This window comes from Urtica dioica, chromosome 4 (genome assembly GCF_054948205.1).
Source record: "Urtica dioica subsp. dioica isolate 48M chromosome 4, U.dioica_male_clone48M_v1_H2, whole genome shotgun sequence".
In the NCBI taxonomy this organism is placed as follows: Eukaryota; Viridiplantae; Streptophyta; class Magnoliopsida; order Rosales; family Urticaceae; genus Urtica; species Urtica dioica.
Genome location: NC_142759.1, coordinates 4,351,890 through 4,362,782, shown reverse-complemented (window position 1 = coordinate 4,362,782; position 10,893 = coordinate 4,351,890). Strand labels below are relative to the sequence as shown.

General features: G+C 35.9%; 1 long non-coding RNA gene across 27 annotated transcripts; it reads right to left on the bottom strand.

Moving 5' to 3' along the window:
- Positions 1–2,787: 2,787 nt before the first annotated feature.
- On the bottom strand, positions 2,788–10,799 carry LOC149399502 (uncharacterized). Of its 27 annotated transcripts, none has more exons than XR_016296496.1 (15): positions 10,477–10,799; positions 9,551–10,276; positions 9,078–9,126; positions 8,868–8,990; positions 8,707–8,758; positions 6,955–8,412; positions 6,806–6,869; positions 6,355–6,706; positions 6,133–6,200; positions 5,975–6,046; positions 5,751–5,844; positions 5,609–5,658; positions 4,732–5,126; positions 4,482–4,640; positions 2,788–3,138 (listed from the first exon to the last, which is right to left on the bottom strand). It is a non-coding gene; the product is annotated as an uncharacterized LOC149399502 (long non-coding RNA). The 27 variants fall into 27 exon arrangements; XR_016296497.1 differs by having other exon boundaries at positions 6,157–6,200; XR_016296492.1 differs by lacking the exon at positions 5,609–5,658 and having other exon boundaries at positions 4,732–5,570.
- Between the last annotated feature and the right edge of the window lie 94 nt (positions 10,800–10,893).

The following is a 10,893-nucleotide window of genomic DNA, read 5'->3' as shown; positions in this document are numbered from 1 at the left end:
CATATTAGTGCTTGCTCATTTTTTTTTCTTTCTTTTTTTCCCCTTACATTGTCATGTCAATGCATTGGATATGTTTCTTTCTACAAATATCTTCGTGTTAACCTTGAAAAGCTGTCCTGCTATTTGGTATCTGCGAAGACATGTAAAACAAGCAGATAAAGTTTGTTCAAGGATGTGTTTTGTTTCTTTATCCAACCAGGCTTATTTGTTTTAGGACAACAATAAGAAGGACGAGGCCGACAAGAAAAAAAAAAGATGACGACGACAAGAAAAAGGACGAGGCCGACAAGAAAAATAAGCAGGACAAGAACGACAAGAAGAAGCAGGATGATGACGCCAAGAAGAGCAAGAAACCGGACGACAAGTTCGTGACACTAGTATCACGAAGTGGATCCAGTTCGTGACACTCTGGAAAAATCGGGAAGTGTCACGAACTGAATGTTTTTCTATGCTAATAACCATTTTTTAATACTCATATCTAATACGAGTGAACGTATACATGTATGGCGGAAATATGTTTATATGCTAAACATAGCGGGAAGTGGGTAATAATGAGTGAAATATGTGTTTATGATACCCAAGAAAGATACGATCTTTGGCGCTAAGAAGAAAATGAGAAGAAGAAGATGAGGAAGAAGAAGAAAGAATGGTTCTTGAACGCCATTGTTGATGATAAAACTATTCTTTCTTGATTCTTTCTCTGTGAAGGAAATGTAGTTTGTTGAATTGGGTGTGTGATTTGGTATGTAACTGTTAAGTCTAGAGTGTTGTTATATATGCGAGCTTCAATGCATTTGTTTTTTTTTTTACTTGACGAGAATTATGTGAGAGGTTACCAAGAACACAAAATACAATCCAAGAACACAAAATACATCAATAATTCAAGACCAAAAGACTTCAATAATTCAAGGAATAATTTATGCAATAACACACAAATACACAAACATTGGACGAGCTTGGTAACCTCTTCTTTCAAGAACAATAAACAAGGCATCAAACACGAACATAAATAAAAAACTCATTTATGTCATCATCGAAAACAAACTCTCAAATTCATACCCACCAAGTCGTTTATTTTAAATGTTCAACTATATCATAATAAGTTAATACTAAACACTAAACCGAGACTTTGCGAGTCTCCGAACAAAAACCGAAGGCCTTTTCTACTCGGCCCACCCTCGGCTTGGTCCGGCCCCGCCTCGTCAACACTCGCGCGGCAGCTCTGCCACCTCTCGGACAGCGTCCTCGCCGTCCCGAACCCGCTGCCCCGAGCCCTGTACAGTTACCTAAATCGAGCCTAAATTCTCGACCATCACAACTCACACGCACACCAACGAAAACAACCATTAACTCCTAGTAAACAAAATTCTCAAATTCTAATCATCATCACAAAACAGCTTCACATCATTTCAGTCCAAAGCACAATAAACGCTTAACAATTTAAGCCAATACACAGCACCAACAGTCTCGAATCATCAACAATTCAACATCACAATTAAATCTATCATCACACGGCCAAGACCCAAAAATCAAACCCAAACTCGTCCAAATAAATTTCCAGACTCAAACCTATCACGTGATTCTCAGACATCTTCCAAAGGAATTTCCTGAACCATGATAAACAACCAGAACATCAACAACGTCAAAATGCCAAAATTACACTCGGCCAGAAGAAACAATTTCAGAACCAAATAGAATCCGAGCCCAACCAATAAACAAGGCATCAAACACGAACATAATACTCTGTGTAATCAAAACCAGAAAAAGAAAAATGAAAAGAAAAAAAAAATCAGAGGCACATAGCTTATAGATAGTATGAAAAATGAAGACCATCATTAACGAATTCCAGGAGCAGAGAAGACCATCACTCCCTCCAAGAAAATGAACATTATAAATGACTAAATGCTTTCTCTTTCTCACCCCACATAACATCTACAATATAGAAGAGAATCAAATCTGTGCTATTATCTTATCTTTTTTTTTTTTTATGAAAACGAATGGGCATAAAATAAGCACACGGTATCATATCACAAAGCTATTAACACCGACTTTAATGGTTCACACAAAAAAATCTCAACACCCCTCTTTCCATATGTACCTACTTACCATTACCAACCCATTCTTGCAAAGTCCCAATTTCATACTATGTGTGAACAAAACCAGAAAAAATAAATAAATAAATAAATAAAAAATAAAATAAAAAAAATAAATTTAGAGGCACACATAGCCCTAACCCAATCAACCATTTCCAGATCATCATACTCGAAATCATACAAAAGCCTTACCCCAATCAACCCAGACGAACACACACTCGAAATCACACAAAAATCCTAACCCTAGAAAATCCGAAACATCCATAAAAACCATGAAGCGAGGAGAAGAAATACAGAGAGAATAAGAGAAAAGGAAAAAGATGACCTGCAAGAGACTCTTGAGTTTCGGCGAGAAGAAATACCGTGGTGGTTGACGGCGTCGAGAGGGTTGAGCGAAAAAGAGTTTTTTTAGCAGAAGGTTTTTTGAGCATAGGTTTGAGCAGACGTTTTTGGAGCAGAAGATTTTTTGACGAGCAATAGTTTTTTTTTTTTTTTTTTTTTTTTTTTTTTAATAAAAAAGATGAATGGGTTAAATGGGTTAGGTTGAGTTTAAATGAATAATAAGGATATAATAGTCTTTGCTAGGCTAGGTATTATATGTGTCAAATTTTGGGTTTTGGGCTAAATACGGTAAGTCTCGTTCGTTTGGTATTTGGTATTATTTGCGTAAATTCCCCAACTTTTTGATTCCCCCGATTAAAAAAAAAAAAAAAAAAAAAACTTTCCGTCTGATCGTCCATGGCATCGCTCCGGAGGTGGGCTGAGCTTTCCCGGGAATTGACGGCGTCGATCTTCTCCGGACTGAGGGTGTTTGATACGCTGACGAAAGCTCAACTCGTGTGTAGCGATCACCGCTTTAACTTGCACAAGATGTATCGCATCGCCGTCGATCGGAGTTTCCGTAGAACCGTCGATATCGACATTTCGTCCGTCGATCCTCCATGGAGTCGCCGGCGAAACTGGGCGGAGCTTCCACGGGAATGGACGCGCAGCAATTGGCCAAATCCCACCGCGGGATATTTTGGGAAAATTCCTAATCCCCTGGCTTCGATACATTATGAATAACAAGTGAATACTGTCACTATTCAATTATACAAATATATACCCACACTTTAATTTCTGCAAATTCATACCTTACTCTATAATTTTGTCTGATGAAATTGATACTTTTAGAGTAATGGGAGTATATTCAAATAACTAAACTAAATGTTTATAGTCATATAGCAATTTCATTCGACAAAGAGTTATATTCCAATTTTAATAGCATCATTTGTTCAGAAAATTAAAAAACCACATTCTTGAGAAAAACGACATCGTTCGTTTCGGAAAATAGAAAACAACTCTTCCAACGCGACGCCATTCGTTTAAGAAATATTCAAACAACAAAATCTTAGAAAACGACATCCTTCGTTTCAAAAAATAAAAAAAACGACAGTTCTTGAGAAAATGACATCATTCGTTTCGGAAAATAGAAAACCTTCAAAAACGATATTATTCGCTTTAGTAAATTAAAAAACGATATAGTCTTGAGAAACGACATCATTTGGTTCTGAAAATAAAAAACGACGGTCTTGAGAAAACGACATCATTTGGTCCTGAAAATATAAAAAACGACAGACTGGAGAAAACGACAGACTGGAGAAAACGACAGTCTTGAGAAACGACATCCTTTGTTTCAGAAAATAGAAAACGACGGTCTTGAGAAAACGACATTTGGTTATGAAAATATAAAAAAACGACAGTCTTGAGAAAACGACATCCTTTGTTTCAGAAATTAGAAAACGACAATCTTGAGAAACGACATCCTTTGTTTCAGAAATTAGAAAACGACAGCCTTGAGAAACGACATCATTTGTTTCAGAATATAGAAAACGACGTTGTTTTAAAAAACGACACGTAATACTTTTACCTTGACTTTGACCTGAGACGATAAAGCAACATGTTGGAGGTTGTAGTTCACGTTGTCCACGTATCAATTACGTTTCAAATCATCAAACCAAACCAGATCATATTTAAATAAATAAATAAATAATCATCATCCTCCTATAAATAAAACCAATTTTATTCATAGGAGGCCAGAAAAATGCTCTAGCCGCCAAAATCTCATAATACTGGTTATTTAATCATCAATCTCGCGAGGGAATAGATACTTACGGTCAGTGGCGGAGCCAGGATTTCAATTAAGGGGGGGCAAATTTGAGAAATATTTTTGAGGAGGGGCATTATTGAAAAAAAACTTACAAATTTGGGTCAAAAACATAATTATTAGTAAAATTTAAGGGTAAAATTATAAAAAAATATAAAAATTTGGGTCTAAAAAATAATTTTCAAAAATTGAGGGGGGGCATTGGCCCACCCTGGCCCCCACCTGGCTCCGCCTTTGCTTACGGTTAATGGCGGCTAAACATCCAACGATCATTGTCGCTCTATTTCGTTTCTTTGACAGAACACGGCAATATGGTCTCCGCTACTTTTATGGGGATACGTACTTTGGCAATGTAGGTCTGAAAGTCAAGCTCAACGTAACGAATCCTAGACTCATCAGCTCTGTGAAATCGAACACACAACATAACATTCTCAGAATTCACACAACTCAATATCAGCACTGAAAAAGAGAGCAGAGCACAGAAAAATCTACCTTCTTTGACCTTCTCATGAGCGATAATGCCAGGGCCTCGTGGGTTTTTTTTAGTCGGGTGTACCCGTCACCACGGTTATAAAAAAAAAAAAAAATCAACTTAAGTCAGCTAAATGAGGTAACTAAATCAGACTTAACTCTTCTTTTTTTCTTTTTCTTTTTCTTTTTCTTTTTCTTTTTTCCTTTTTTTGTAGTGTTGAAAAAGTGAGCTTTTGTCTTTGTAAAATTATTGAACACAAAAAACAAACTAACTCTCCTTTCAAAAAGGTAAAAAAAAAAAAAAAAAAAAAAAAGGACCAAAACCCTATTCACTTTCCCCCATCACAAAGAAACGTAGCAGGCACTTACAGCTCCGAGCTTGTGGATGACTTTCTCCACTAGCAACTTCACTGTATCTGGTGGAAAAATAAAAGGAAACAATTGAAGTATGTAATTCGCAAAAACGGACAATAGTGATGTAATTATGATATTTCTTTTGACACAAACTTGAAGAAACACTGTTAATAATCTGGAAAAGAAATTTGTTATTATAGTGTAAAAATAATCCATATAAACAGCAATAGTTTAGATTCCCACGAATTCCTCGTTGTGAACCAAGTGAACGATGTTAGAATTCTAATAGGAATATACATATAGCACTAACCTTTGATTCTTGTGACAAGAGGAACCGTCTTTTGAAAATAGGGATAGAAAAATGCTAGTTCATTCATTTACAAAATACCAGATGCAGAAGTCTAATTTATATTATATACATAGTAGTTCCACTAATCTTTTGCCCTTGAAGCTTAAAACACTCTGTAATCTATACCGTACCACGTTCAGATTCATCTAAGCCTAACCTGAAAAGTAATTCAAGCAAAATATATATGAATCTCACATATAGCAGAACTCGTTTGCCCTTTATCTCTCAACGAGGAACGATCAACACTGTCCATGTAAAATATTAACCCTTCAAAAAAGTCCAAATAATGAGCAGATAAAAAAAATGGAAGCACACATTTCATAAAAAGTTGACAAACCTATCGAATACATACAGCAGTGTTGGAAAATATCTTCGTTTTCTGCCAAACTTGCCCAGCAAACACTCCACTGCATACAGCACAAGCATCAAACCTGTAGAATATGTATGCAATAAGATTTCAGGAAATAACAACCAAATCAATTAGTTTTGAAACGCTTCTCAAAAGAATAGTGTGGTATAGGAAGCTTGATTTCTAAATAAATAAATATAAAAGGCAGAGACCTATAGCTTTCTCTCTCGCCATTACCACGGCAGACCAGCCCTTTTGGCGTCATTACACCACATACACCTCCTCTAATGTTAAAATCAAGCATGAAACACCATTGCAGATACTAATGAGTGAAAGAATCAAATAACAACAGAAGAGTTGAGAGAACTACACACTAAAATGTCGTGTTCTGTACATCTTCTTTGCGGCCTCTGGACAATTGCCAATGCTAACATTCCACTATAAAAATAGTAGTACAGTGCATTACATTCATTTTTAAAGAAAAGGCAACGTCTTAAGATATCCATTCCGTTGTACGTTGCACGATCAGAAAGAAAAACTAAACATCAAACACTCAAAAAATATACAGCGTTTTGAGATTTGACTTACTGACCATGAGAAGGAAATTTGATTTGATTGCTGTCAGTTTCATATGAGATACGCAGGAAACATCATCGTTGCAGCGAAACTGTCGTGAAGCACTACACCTCCAATAATCTGTAAATGCTCAAACACCATTCAAATTACAGCAGAGTGCATAACAAAGAGACTTTCACACTGAAATCTTGTGTTTTGAGCTTCCTCTGCACAGCAGCAAATGCAGGCACTCTCAGAACTATGCATTACTATCATGAGTTTGTAGTTTTTTTGGCGTTCTTCGAATGGATTTCTGAGAACGCCAAAACAGAAGATGAAACCAAATTGAATATCTTCCAATGCTTGGCAATCCTGTCGCTTTGCCTCAACTACGTAGTAAACAATGAAAACAAAATTCATAAGAAAGTGAAACTCTGGTATAAGAAGAGTTCAAAGGATTAACTTTATAGCACAAGAAGGCTCATGACCTGGTCCATTCGGGACCTCCTTGATTGCAACTTCTTTGAAAGTTCCAGCAGTGTACATGGGTTCCTAAAACAAAGGGATATAGTTGAGGAAAAAAATATGAGAAAGAATAATGGAACTCTTAAAGAGACTCCAAAAACGGTTCACTAACCTTGCACCCAGTGCAGCAGAAAGGTATATCATTTCATGGAGCCTATCGTACACTTCGCATATGAGAGAGAGAGAGATTTGACTTTGATTTTGATTATTAGCTCAACCTTTTTATTTTAGATATTTTTTTAAAAAACATCATTTTGTCTCCTTCAAACTTCACGCCTTCGAAGTAGAAAACGGCTCGGGCGGCAGCAACAACCGAATTCAGCAAAGTAAAGCCAGCAAACCAAAGAACTCACACTCAACGTTTAAGGAAGCCATTGACTAGTGTTTGTCTTCCATCACCAGCTAAGGAAGAACAGGGCGAGAGAAGAATTCGCGCTGTCCAATCTTTTCATGTTTTCTCCTTCATATTCACCATAAAACCTACTCAAAACACACTGTTAATTTGGATACTAAATGCACCAAAAGGAACTTCAATTTCTAAGTATACAAACAGAACAATAATAATTTTTTTTTTTTTTTTTTTTTTTTTTTTTTGCAGAATATCCCACCACTGGCCAAAGGAACTATCCAAAGTTTACACTATTGGACAAGGTTTAGGTGGCTAAAATCGTAGAATTAATGAACGCAACAGCAATATTACAACAAGGAATCTACACACATATATTGGTGCCTTCTAAACAGCATACCATCGACATTCAAAATACACATAGAGATAAAACTAACTACTAATGCACAGAACAGACATGATATAGACCTTTTCATACAAGAAATAGTCAAACTATGAAATAAACAGAAAGCAAATATTGAAATATCTAATAACCATCACACAGACATATTATTGAAGAAGAAAAAGTAGGGAGAATCAGATTAAAAAACCCGTTTAAATTTCCTATACAAAGCAAAAAAGCATGTTAAATAGTTACATAAATGATATAGACCTTTGGATACAAGAAACATTCGAGCCATGAAATAAAATATTCGATATTCCTTAGATATACGAATTATTGAAGTAGAAAAAGTAGAGAAAATCAGATTCAAAACCCCATTTAAATATGCAATTTTTAAGTCAAAGCAAGTTAAAAGAGGAGTTACATAATTCTCCTGCACACACATATTTTATACATATAATTCAATAGTTTCCATGCACATAAACATTATATGGATAGGTGCAGATAAAAAGATGAATTCCAAGATAGCAAACAAAAGGAGAATTCTCTCTTCATCCATTTGACCTTCCCGGCTGGAATTGAAGAATCTGCCAGAGATCGGGATCTCCCGAGTCACAAAATAGCAGGCAGCAATTAACATGAATATATAAGTATTTCAGGGGAGGACATTAGAACAATATACAAAAAGGGCAAACAAAAAGAGAAAATACAAAAAGATAGAGAAAAAAAGGCTACACCATGATTTGTGCTCAACACACCCACTACTCCACAACAAGTCTCCCACGCAATCATTGCTAACCATCCCCTCCTGACCATAGCCACCATGTATTGAATCCATTATACTGTGAAACAAAAAACAATGATACTTTAAAATTCCCAAGCCATTGAAAGATAAATAAAGCCGAAACCTTGATATCTGATCCTCCATCATTATGTCTATTATGTCTCTTGAAACCTTGTTGTGTTCCCCCATTATTTTACCAGCTGAAAATTTTATATTTATGTAAGTCCTAAACCATGACTCGGGCTGGCTAAAATGAGACCCCTAATAACTGCACTCAAATTCAGCTAAACTAAATATTCATACAAGGAAGGAAGGTAGATCATCTTAAACTCAGACTCTGAGAGTACATTACCTTCATCTATTTGTTTGTCAAATTCAGAAAAAAGCCAATGAACTCTGTAGCCCTGCAAAGTTGTATTAGATGTTAGCAAAACATATAGGTAAATTGTACCTTTGAAAAGAATAAAAAATTAAGCACTCTCGATTCCATGGCACTTTTAAAAGCGGATACACCTTCGTTTTGCTCTCCGGTGTAAGGCCACGTGGATCTAGAACACGCTAAAGACTTTGGAAGTTACCCGGACGGTGATGGGAAAACAGCAGAGAGACTTGTGGGTTTGAGATTTGATTACTGACCTGAGAAGGAGATTTAATTAGTTCCAACTTCTTACTGGCACAGTTTCATAATTGAAAGGAATCACATAAATATTGAAAACGAACTACCTTCTAAATGAATGTTCGAACCATATTCTCGATGTCTATCCAGCTGACCCTATAAATTCAATAAAAATAAAAGAAGATTCTTTAGTTTTGAAAGCATTACTGGCAAACTAAGATTTCGAATTTCATAGATTTTGAGATTGCACTCATCAACAACTACTTTTGTAAGTCAAGGAAAATCAACAGTGTTCAAGTTCACAACTGCAAAGGTCAAAAACAATAAAAGCACATTAATGATTCAAGGCTTGTATTTACACCTACACTACACATCTATCAACGCAATAAGTGTTAAATAACAAGGTAAATGATTGCAAGAGAACAGATTGTATACCGTTGGGAGCACAAATAATGAGATGGAAACCCTATATAGACATTTACATCCAGACCCTATATCTCCACAGATCATCAAACAACATGTGTGCACAATTAAAAGAAATTTCACAGAGAATTAACCAAAACATGTAAAGAAGCCTTACCATTGAAAAGCTTCGTTGGTCAGCCGCACTCTCGCCGAATCACCGCTACGCCGCCATGGTTCTCTTGGTTTACCCGTCACCGATCCCAAGCAGAGACTGACTTTGCCGAGCAGTCAACTGAAGCCGCACTCTACGGACAGGTACATAATACCCGACCCTTATCACCAACTTCTCTAAACCAGAGATTGACTTTGTCGAGCAGTCAACTGAATGAGAGATTAAAACAGGAAAACCTTCGAATTCATATAAAATCTGTGAATAAAAGAAAAGGTAAATATATTGTAATAAAGAACATAATTTTCAGGCCTTTATTCGGGCATAATTTTCCATAACGCAGAGGCGATCACAGCAAATTGCTCAAGAAAACGGGGAGAAAAAAAGAAGCAAACCTGAAAACCTTTTCATTTAATGAACCTAAAAAGAGCAAGAAAGATTAATAGGTTGAAAACAAAACCCAAAATTGTTATATATAAAGAACAAAACCAAACAGCAGTTGAAAACTAAACCTGAGACTCTTTTAATTAATTTACAGCTTTTTATTACTCACTAATCACAGCTTTTTTTGTTCGATAATGACGATTCAAATCACTCACTCAACCTTGTGTTGTTCCTGTATCCATGCTCTTTGAAAACCAATATTGGAAGGCTTTAGTGGCTGTCATTTGGATTCAAGACCAGACCGACTTCACCGAGCAGTCACCAGTGGAGCAGCGAGGGATAAAGAAACTTTAAAGAAAGGGGGAAATAGTTAGAAAATGTAGACATTAAAATAGGTTAATTCATATGGAACAGTGAAGATGAAAAAAAGAAAAATATTGTGACAAAGAAGATAAGCCATACCAGAGAGATTTTTTTTTTTTTTTTTATGTAAAGAAAAAACCAAACTGAAGTTAGAAAAATTAGGAGGTTTCGGTATTCTAAAATACCTCATCTTAAAATGACAAAACAAAGGCACCAAACGCAGAATAGTCCAGATGCGCAAGAGAAGATACGTCCCAGAATGTGAATTCAGCACAAGATAAAAGCTTTCAAATAGATTCCAAAGATAGGCCTAAAAATAGTGTGGTAGTTAGGACGTGGGAATTGAGCACACACATAATTAACTTTATAATATACATCGAAAGTAAAAAAGTATAGAACGAGAGCGCAATTCACAACGTAAAATTCGTACAAATAATCTTATTGGCAACGGAAGGATCAATAGCTTTAGTGCAACTCCCTTTAATACTGCTAATACTGACATCAGCCCAAGCATCAGCTCTTCTGTAACACTATTGTTTGACATCAGCCCAAGGACCTGCAAATTTTTTTGAAATAAAGTCACTAATAGAAATCATTAAATA